The sequence below is a fragment of the Rhinopithecus bieti genome, unplaced genomic scaffold (genome assembly GCF_001698545.2).
Source record: "Rhinopithecus bieti isolate Rb0 unplaced genomic scaffold, ASM169854v2 scaffold_23096, whole genome shotgun sequence".
In the NCBI taxonomy this organism is placed as follows: Eukaryota; Metazoa; Chordata; class Mammalia; order Primates; family Cercopithecidae; genus Rhinopithecus; species Rhinopithecus bieti.
In genome coordinates, this window is record NW_016810891.1 from 5,696 (window position 1) to 16,789 (window position 11,094).

Genomic DNA, 11,094 nt, shown 5'->3' on the forward strand with positions numbered 1-11,094 from the left:
AAGAGGGAGGAAAGGGAGGAGGTAATCCATGAGATCTTTTTTTTTTTTTTTTTTTTTTTTTTTTTTGAGAGCTGACGCAATACCTCTTTATTAACAATGAGAACTACCTAAAAAGACGGTTTATCATTTTCATTTTGACTACCAAAATAATCAAAGCCTATTTTGAGCTGTATTTTTTAGCAATTGAATTCAAAATTGTTTTTCCTATAATTGTGATCAATTTTATCTTTAAGTTTAAAACTTATTCTTTTTTTTTTTTTTTTTTTAATGAAATTGTTTTGTTTTAGGGGCAGGGACTTGCTATGTTGCTCAGACTGATCTCAAACTCCTGGCCTCAAGTGATCCTCCCACCTAAACCTGTGTAGTAGCTGGGATTAGGTGCAAGCCACCGTGCCTGGCCAAGAAATTATTCTTTAATTCATGTTATTTTCTGATCCTTTTCCTTTAAATTTATATTTTATCATTTTGCCATATATCTACCTATAATAGATGAACATATGATATGCCATTCCACATATTTGAGGAAACATGACAGAGCATGAATAAATTAATGTATCTTGAAATGTGATCTTCTTAACATGTAGTGAGGTAGCAAAATGGAAGGCATCTGGAGGTCATTTCAGGGGCTGATCATCTAGTCATCTCTTGCTGTTGGTGACTGTACTTTGTAATTTACTGAAAGGGATTGTTGCACACTAGTCTCTTTTCAACTGTTCCCTCTAAAATATAACTGAATGCTAAAAGAGTTTTCATTTCTTCCTCGTTTGCTTTTTTTTCCTACCAGTCTCCCCCAGTCTAAACACATATGAGGTTGAGATGAAGGTGTAAAAACGTCTTTTATAGAGGGTCCATCCATATCTCAACACATAATAGAATAAAGTAAGAACAGAGATTTTTTTTTTTTTTTTTTCCCAAGCTTGATAGTTCTCTTTCATGAAACTGTGGTACAGATCTACCTCTTAAATATAAGAGTGATCCATGTGAATACTTCTTTTGTTCAATCCCTCGCTCTCTCCTTTTCCTCTCCCTACAAGAACAAGTAAAATGAGAATCCCTTACTATAACTTTGATGTGGAAGCAGTAAACCTGCAATTCCTGTGCTAAGCAATCTTTAACTCTTTCTTGGCTTTTAAAAAAATATCCAAGATGAACAGTGCATGGTATTAATGGTACTATTTTAGACACCCAATATTATGGTTAGATAGATGAGAGAGAGAGAGAGAGAGGTGCACACTATTTATCACTCAAATCATATAGTATGTCATATTACTTAAGCCAGTGAGGTGAGATTATTCAATACAGGCCAGACAACAAATTGTGCTTTTTCATTTGATCATTCCTATGGAAATGTCACCATTTAGCCATCCAGAATGATTAAGCTTAACATGACACTTTCGCTTAAAATATGCCTGCTGTGCTGCTTTTAGGATAAAGACAAAAGTTTTTGGCCATGTGTGGTGGCTCATCTCTGTAATCCCAGCACTTTGGGAGGCTGAAGCAGGAGGACTGTTTGAACCGAGAAGCTTGAGGCCAGCCTGAGCAACATAATCAGTTTCCATCTCTACAAAAAGTAAAACAATTAGCCAGGCATGATGGCATGTGCCTGTCCTCCCAACTACTTGGGAGGCTGAGGTGGGAGGATTGCTTAAATCTGAAGGCCGAGGCTACAGTGAGTTGTGATTGTGCTCCTGCACTCCACCCTGAGCAGCAGAGCTGGACCCTGTCTCAAAACAAATTTTTTTTAACCTGGTTTAACAAAGATACCTTTAATCATCTTCATCCTGCTTACTACTCCCACCTTAATACTTACTATTAGGTTCTTTCAGATGATGGGCTACAGCAATATTCAGTTACACTCCATTCCCTTAATGGGCCATGCTCTATCTCAGTCCTAAACATCGGCCATACACTTATCTTGGACTTCTAGTTTCCTGTTCTTGAGGTCTCAGCCAAGTCATCTCTTTACATGGGAAGCCTTTTCATAATGTATCTCCCCATAACTCCTCACCCGTAATCTGAATTTCGTATCTAACTTTTATGCATATTCCTATTATACTACTTCACGTACTGTATTGTAAATCTACCTATTACTTAAAAATACTTTCATTCCCAATATATTTTGAGGGACAAAACTGTGTTTACTTTATGGTTGTATCCCACATTATCCAGCAACCAGAAAATGAATATTAAAAGAAAAGTTAGATGAACAAATAGCTTCAAAATTTATTGAGTAAAACCATGTAGAGAACCAAGGCAACCAAATCCAGTACTGCAATCCAGACATACTGCTAAAGAAAATAGACATATAATTTAGAAAATACCTATTTCTCTTTTAACCAATGCCTTGTTTTCTTCCCACAGGCTGAAATTCTTTCATTTTTCTATGGCCTAAGTTTCTGTCAGTAGAAAATCTATTAGTAATTCATTTAGAAGGAAATAGTAATATCTTTCAACATTCAAATTCCCGAGGAATGATTAGGCTTAGTATTAATTCACTGCCTGTTTTCAGTTGCTTGTCCTCTTGCTTTTCTTATAATAAAGGGATTAGCAAGTTTAAGACTGCTCACTATTATGGTATAAACTGAAATATATAGCAATTCAAAAGGAAATATTAGAAAACTATCTGTTATTGAGATTCAAATATGGTAAAGATATCAAATATTTCATGTTAATAAAGTTATACAAATTTTCTCATTGGGATGTTTGTCCCAATTTATAAAATATGTATAGATATCTATTTTTTTCTTGGAACAAAATAAAACTAATTTTATAAAATTGACTTTTGTAAAATAATGACTTAACTTGAAACATATTTATTTACCCTAAATTAACACTTATTAAAACATAGGCCGGGTACAGTGGCTCACACCTATAATACCAGCAGTTTGGAAAGCCAAGGCAGGAGTATCACTTGAGGCCAGGAGTTCAAGACCAGTCTGAGCAACATAGCAAGACTCAGCCATCTCCACAAGACACAAAATAACAACAGCAATTATAATAATTATCACCAAACTTCTAGCAATTAATTGAAATCAGCTACAGTGCAATTTTGATGAAGAAGAATGCATATAAGCAGGAAAAGATGATCAATGAACATTTTCAGGCATATAGTATTATAGTAGGAGGATGACCTAAGGAACTCTGGATTTGGAAAGTTTGAGAAGCCTAGGAAGGCAGCATGATGTCAGGCTCCTAGTACCCACCTCGAAAATTGTAAAAGATTGTATAAAATCATCCCTCCTTGATCATTTTCAATCCCTACTATGTGAAAACAACTGAGTATCAGAGCATGACTTCACCAAATTAAAAGACCATAGTAAAAATAACCTCTGTGCCTGGGTGCGGTGGCTCACTCCTGTAATCACAGTATGTTGGGAGGCTGAGGCAAGTGGATCACCTGAGGTCAGGAGTTCAAGACCAGCCTAGCCAACATGGCGAAAATCCATCTCTACTAAAAATACAAAAATCAGCCAGGTGTGGTGGCACTCACCTGTAGTCCCAGCTACTTGAGAGGCTGAGGCAGGATAATTGCTTGAACCCAGGAGGTGGAGGTTGCAGTGAGTGGAGATCATGCCACTGCACTCCAGCCTGGGTAACAGAGCGAGACTCTACCGAAAAATAAAAAAATGAAATAAATAAAATAAAAATTAAAAAAAAAAACACCTCTGGATCTAAACTCTAACAATTTAAAAAGTGTTGAATCATCTACTACAGCTTAAGAAGCACCTAACTTGTATCTAGTGTTTCTATTCGTATAATGGACTAAGTAGTTGAAATATAATTCTCTTTCTGTCAAAGGAAATGAAGAAAATAAATTACTTTTTCTTTTCTTAACATTTTAATTCAAAACTTTGTGTTTCTATGTCCAGATGTGTAAACTATTCTTGGCTAATGAGAATTTTAAAAAGAAAAGTCCTATAATGGATTTGGCCTTTTAACCTTCAATCAGGCAGCTTTATTTTCAGATAATTCTTCTTAAAATATCAGAATTACTCTGAACAATCTTTTGATTGAATATTTCATAATGTATTCCCACTTCCTATATCAGGATATAATTCTAACTTCTTTTTGAACTTGTTTAGTTTCTCCACATGTGGATAATACCTCTGGATTATCACATCTAAATGTTCTATAATGAACAAGACAATGGGAAAACTTCCTTTGCGATGGTATGCTATTAAAAATTTACGAACCTGCTTCAGGACATCAGCAGAAACTGCAAAATTCTCTCTTAATGCTGTAAATAGAACAGTGGTCAAAATTCATGTTTTTGTCTTTTAATTCTGAGTGAATGAACTCGAACCAGATTTTTATGTCCACCACTCCACTAAAATGGCTCTCTCAAGAATTCGGGTAACTTTGATATTGCTTTAGCCAATGGTTCAGCCTTAATTCTCATTTTATTTGAGTAGTCACCCATATTTGACCAGAATTTCAGCATCAAATGTCCAAAAGTCTAGTAGTGTTGGCAACTTCTATTAGAAATCTAGTAAGAATTAGAAGCTTAATATATCAAAAACTTATATTTTAATCTTTTAACCAAAACTTGTTTACCCTGCAGATTTTCTCCCAAGTCAGTTAATGACAACCCATTCTTCAAATTCATCATGGAGAAATTATTGGTGTCATTCTTCCTTGACTTCTTCCTCTCCCTTGTCCCATACTATCTATCAGAAAATCCTGTGGACAGTATTTTCAAAAATGTTCAGAATTTCATCACTTCTTACTCTGCCAAATTTATCCTCCGGTCTAAGCCACCAATGTTTCTTATCAAGATTGTTGAAAGGCCTTAAAAATTTTCCTACCTCTGTCACTTTCCAATTTCTGCATGGCTTGCTATCTCACTTCCTTCAATTCTATACTCAAACTTTACCATGATGGCCAAACCTTTCATTTAACTTTGTTTAAAAAATTCATCCACCTGTTCCATACCAGGTACACACACACACCCGGACAAACACAAATATATATACATATACATATACATCACATTCTATCACTTCTGCATTTATTATTCCCTGCAGTATTAACTAATATCAACAGGCAGAGGATAAAATAGCTGTTGAATGTCTGCCAACAAAGAAGGAAGTAAGAAACTCCAAACCCTATATTTATTTTAGTAATAAAAACTACCTGCTAGTAAGTTTGCTGTTTAGGATGAAAATAATATATTACTTTAATTCATGTCCACACATATGGAATGACCTTACAGAGCTTCTTCCATGCCTAGTGACATTCAAATAACAAGAATCTAGACTTGGATCTAGACTGAACTTTCATATTGTAATGAGAAGAGACCATTAGAGTTTGGATAAGAATGGATGTATTTTACATGTGTTAAGATTATAAATAAATTTTAAGCTGAGAGTGAACTGTGTTGAAATAAAGATGACTGGAACTTCTTTGACACATTCCCATTGACATATGGGGTTTACTTTCCCTCCTCTTGAACCTGGCCTTGCCCAGTGACTTGTTTTGACTAATAAAATGAGCAGGAATAACGTTTACAATGTGAGACAGGGCCTTAAGAGTGCTGCAGCTTCTATCCCTGCCATCAAGTGCTTGTTTTGAGAACCCAGAAACAGATGCTGTGAGGAAGTCCAAGCTCCTACACTTGTAGTAAGTAAAGGCCCATGTGGAGGAAAATTGAGGCCTTTGGTCTATAGGCCCAACTGAGTTCCTAGCTGGCGTCTGGCTGCAAATGCCAGCCCTGGAATTTAGGACATTTTGGAGAGTTTAGCCATCCCGTCCCTTTAGCTAACATCACATACAGCAAAAGCATTGCCAAGTCAATTCAGAAATATGAGATAAAATAAACTGTTGCTGTTTGGAGCCACTATTTAAAATGATTATTTTATTACACGGTAATACATAACAACAACAAGAAAGCAAAATGTGTTATTTCAAAAACCCAGCATGTTTTCTTTGGTTTCTCTGCTCTCTTCTAGAAATATGCTATCTTTTGGTGGATCCTCTACAGCCAGGTGGGAGATGAGAGAATAGAGAAATATAATATTGTAAGGTATTTATTTTAGGAACCATACTTGAATGTAACATATATCTCTTCTTCCCAAATTTTATTGACCAGAAATTGGACAAAGCCATATGCAACTACTAAGAACATCAGCTATTTAGTCTAACAGTATGTCTGAAGAAGCAAATAAACACCAACATCCTCTGACAGGATAGAAACACAAGCAATTATACTACATTCTTTTCTATATCTACAGGAAGCAAGAGTGTGTGCAAAATATGATGGTGTAAATACTAAAGCAGGAATCTTAAGGAAATTATTATTAATTTGAAATAAATCCTTATTAGAATGAATGAGAACTGACTTTGGAGGCTTTTGTGGAATCCAGTTGTTATTATAGATTTTGCAATGGCACTGATATGAATAGTTTTCACTTAATAAATATTCTACTTTGTCAAGAACAATTTGAGAAAAAATAAGGACCTACCATGGAAATTGAATTGAGATTTTGGAAAAAGACATGGGGATATTCAAGGAACAGATAAGAGAATTTTATTAGCTAGAAAGTTGACAGGTCATGCCTATTATAATGTGACCTGTCAGAAAAGATAATGGAGACAAGGGACACAGAGATTAGTAACACAGACTAATACAAATGGGATAAACTAAGTGATAATAAATAAAAGAGATACACATTTGAAGGCACAATTAATTATTTTAGAGGTATAAAAGTATAGTGGATGACCAGGTCTTGCAAGTATCTATATCCATAGGTGCCTGAATTGGACTGAAGTGGAGTGCAGAGAAGGATCACACACATGAAAACATTATAAAAGTGTAAGCGTAGTTTTTTAATAGATTATATATATACACACATTGTATATATTATATGTATATATACACACATATGTGTGTGTGTGTGTGTATATATATATATAGAGAGAGAGAGAGAGAATTCAAGATTATTCCAAGATGGTGAAGAGTTTTGTTACATATAGTTTCAAATTTTAATAGAAGTAGAAAGGGTAAGGATACAAGTAACTATTTTGAATGAGGTGAAATGCCTATGAAGAAAGAGATGCTTGATATGACCCTCCAAGGAAGAAACTGTTTATCTTTAGGTGGTTTAATGATGATCTAGAAATTATAGTAGGAAATCGGGGCACTGTGACCTAATAAAAATGGCAACTTTGAAGCCTCAATATAAAGTAACTGTGCAATTGTGAAGTGTGTGTGTATACTGGTAGGTGTACATAAGTGTGTTTGTTGTCCTGCATTGCATTATTAGTGCCTTCTTAATAATATTTAATGAAACTTGAAATCAGAATTAAAAAAATGAGTCTTGGAATGTAATTTATGGCTGATTAAACAGAGAGAACTCCATGTAGGTTTACCTCTTTAGAGCTATATTTTAAATTTCAAGGAGGGGTATGAGTCCTGGGATTTACCGTTCCCATGGATATACTTATTTACACTCTAAATTAGAGTAAGGACTCATGATTCTTTTTTTGGAGGAAAGATTTTCTCCTTTTCTTTAGGGGAAGGGGAGCAGCACTCATCTAAGCAAATAGATTTCATATTTTCATATTCTTCATCTGTGTTACAGACTCTGACATGTGTAGGATGTCATGATTATCAGCACCTTGCCCAAGTAATAAGAACTGAAGGCAAAAGGAGATGGCACAAGTGTTATGTAACAATCAATAATTAATATATCTAATACAGAAATCTTATATGTGCATTCACAATAATAATCATAAAGCAGACCTTAAAATCTAATAGTACAAAAGCAGAATGCTAAGTTTTATTTATGACCTACAGAAGGTGGGAGAATCCCGTAATACGAAGTCAGGAGTATACAAGAATGTAACTGTGGAATAGGAACTCTGAAGATCAGTATGAAATGTTTTGGAATGGATGAAAAAATTGTTAAAGGTAGATGTAACACAGAAGCGTGCAGATGTGAGGCTCTAAGGTGGAATGACCTTAGGGGTGTTTAAATATTGATAGGTATTGGAAGTGTCCAAGGTATGATATAGAATCAATTAAGCTGTATTCAATTTTTCAGCAAAAACCAATACATAAAGTTGCTAAAAATCAATTGTAGCAAACTGAATGTTTTTAAGAAATTATGCTTTTAAACATGACTTAGACAGTGGCACAGTGGTTTAGACTCTGTATCCTGAACTTGTAGTGAAACAAGCACTGATTTCTATGGTGGAACAATAGGTCTTGCCTGAACTTGGTTATTCTTCAAAGGAAATCCTAGTCAGATGCTAACATATTTTGAGAAAATAAAGTTCATGTTCAAAACCGGATTAGTAAATGTTTGCAGTAGTGAAGAACGGTGGGAGCAGTATCACAGACTGAGAACTGGGAGAACGACATGTACTGTTGTACACACACAATTTCTATTATACATGTGGGAATTTTACAGCCACAACCCACTAGTTATTTTCAGAAAATTATCTTTGTTTAGAGTAAGATAACTTTATTTGGATTTCACTTATGCAGAACACCACATCCTTCCATTCTGCCAGTAAACTAAGTACATGAAACTCTCCAATTAGGAAAAGCTAGAGAGAGCAGGTTCCTCAAGCCAGGTTCACTCTGTACTGCAATCACAAAGCAAAATGGGTGGATGTTTAAAAATGAACAAAGAACTGCATTTTCTTAAAAATCACTCTAATCTAATTCTATAAGATTGTTAAAAGGACTGATGATCCAACTTGTTGAGGTGCTTGGAACCATTCTGGCACAATGTTGTGCTATGTCTTTGTTGAATGAATAAAATCATGATGAGAAGTTTTGAAGTTTTCATCTGAAAAGTCAGAAGCAACTATTAAGTTCACATCCCATGGCTTCGGGAGGAAGACGCTCCTGAGATTTCAGTTTGTAATTGTGAGTTTTCTATGAGAGTAGCTGTATATGTGTGGTGTGTTTGGGCAGGGGAGGGGGGGTATATTTTGTTTCTTTAGATTTAATTTTTCTAAAAAATTTTTTAGTTTCATACCAAAGTCTCATTATTTAAAACAATACATCAGAGAATACATTCATGTTTCTGAAATTACTGAGCTCAATGTCACAATTAGCAGCTGTGATAAAGTTTTACATGCTATTATGTTAAATTAATAGAATTCTATATTTAGTACTCTGCTATAGCTATTTAAGGGATTTATAATGTATTTCAAATTGTTTTAAAATTTGAATTACCAATATAACAATTATGAAGAAACACAGGGAAATATATTTAGAATTTTTTATGTATTTTATGTTAAACTAAATAAAGGCATCATAACATAAATGAACTTTAGCTTTTCTTTGGAGAAGAGGTATGAACACTAACTTTGTTAAATGTAGTCACATGTTGTATGATAGATTTCTTGAATATACAACTAATCATGTAGTAACTGTATATAAACTAATATATTATTGAAAAATGCTGAGACTGGATATAAAGTGTTCTTACCTCAAAAAAATGATAATTATGTTAGAGAAAGATAATCAGCTAGATTTAGTCATTCCCCAATGTATATAGACTTGAAAATATTATGCTGTACATGGTATATACATATACTTTTTTCTGTCTTTTCTTTAGTAAGCAATTTTATTAATTAAATTTTGTATATGTTAATCAGAGTCTTAATATAGTTTCAAATAACGGTAACCAATGTTTCTTAGGTAGGAAAAAAGAGAAGTCTTTAATATAAGTTATATGCCCTTCAACAAAAAGCATGAAGTCAGTAAGAAACCCAGTGATTCAATTTTCAGTGTAGTGCACTGTGGTTTAGTTCCATAATTCTCATTATGGCTAATTGGCATCAGGTAGTTAAACTTGCTATACTACACTAAAAATGAAATGAGTACAATTATCAAGCTGTGCATATACTTCAAATATATTTAATATCCTGTTGCTATACTTAAGGTTTACTCACCAGGGAGGTTGTTGTCTTCTAAATAGTCAGAAAGAAGAAAATAACTTTGAACGTTCTAATTTGAACAGTAAATGTGCACAGAGGAAAATAGGCTATGTGGACGAATGACTTAAATGTCCCCACAAACTAACCATCTACACGAAAATACCATATTATTTTTCAATTGCTGTGTAATTGCCATAAACCTAATGATTTAAGAATACACAATTATTATGTCGATTTCTGTGGGTAAGGAGTCTAGGCATGGCTTTGCTAGGTCTGCTGTAGAGGGTCTCTCAAGGTTGAAATTAAGGAGTCAGAGAAGCTACATTTTCACCTGAAGGTTTAACTGAGACAAATATCCCTCCAAGCTCATTTAGGGATGAGCAAAATTTATTTCCTTGTTCTACAACCCAGGACCTGGCCTCTTGCTGACTTCTTCAGGAAGCACCCTCATGTCCCAGAAGCCACAACAATTTCCACTCATGGGTGAATCTCGCCCAAATGTCTCAAAACATGACAACTTGCTTCTTAGAGGCTAACAAGAGAATAGCTCTCTCCAGCATTCTAAAATGAAGTCTTCTAATTACAAAATGTGACATAACCTAACCCTGGAACTGGCATTCCCATCACCATTGTCATCTTTTAGCTAGAATCTAATTTTAGGTCCCACCACAATCAAGGGGAGAGGATTATACAATGATTCACTGGAGTTCATCCTATGGAATGTCCATCACAAATGTCAATCTGCTTAAGACCACTTCTTTACTTCTTTATTCCATATTAAATTTAGACTCATCATTTCATTTTAAGCTTTTCTAGCCAGGCAGGGTGGCTCACGCCTGTAATCCCAGCACTTCAGAAGGCCGAGGCAGGAAGATCACTTGAGGTCAGGGATTTAAGACCAGCCTGGTCAAGGTCGGGTGCAGTGGCTCACGCCTGTAATCCCAGCACTTTGGGAGGCCAAGGTGGGCAGATCACGAGGTCAGGAGATCAAGACCATCCAGGTTAACACGGTGAAATCCCGTCTCTACTAAGAATGCAAAAAATTAGCTGGGCATGGTGGCAGGAGCTCATAGTCCCAGTTACTTGGGAGGTTGAGGCAGGAGAATGGCGTGAACCTGGGAGGTGGAGCTTGTAGTGAGTTGAGATCACTCCACTGCACTCCAGCCTAGGTGCAGAGCGAGACTCCGTCTCAAAAAAAAA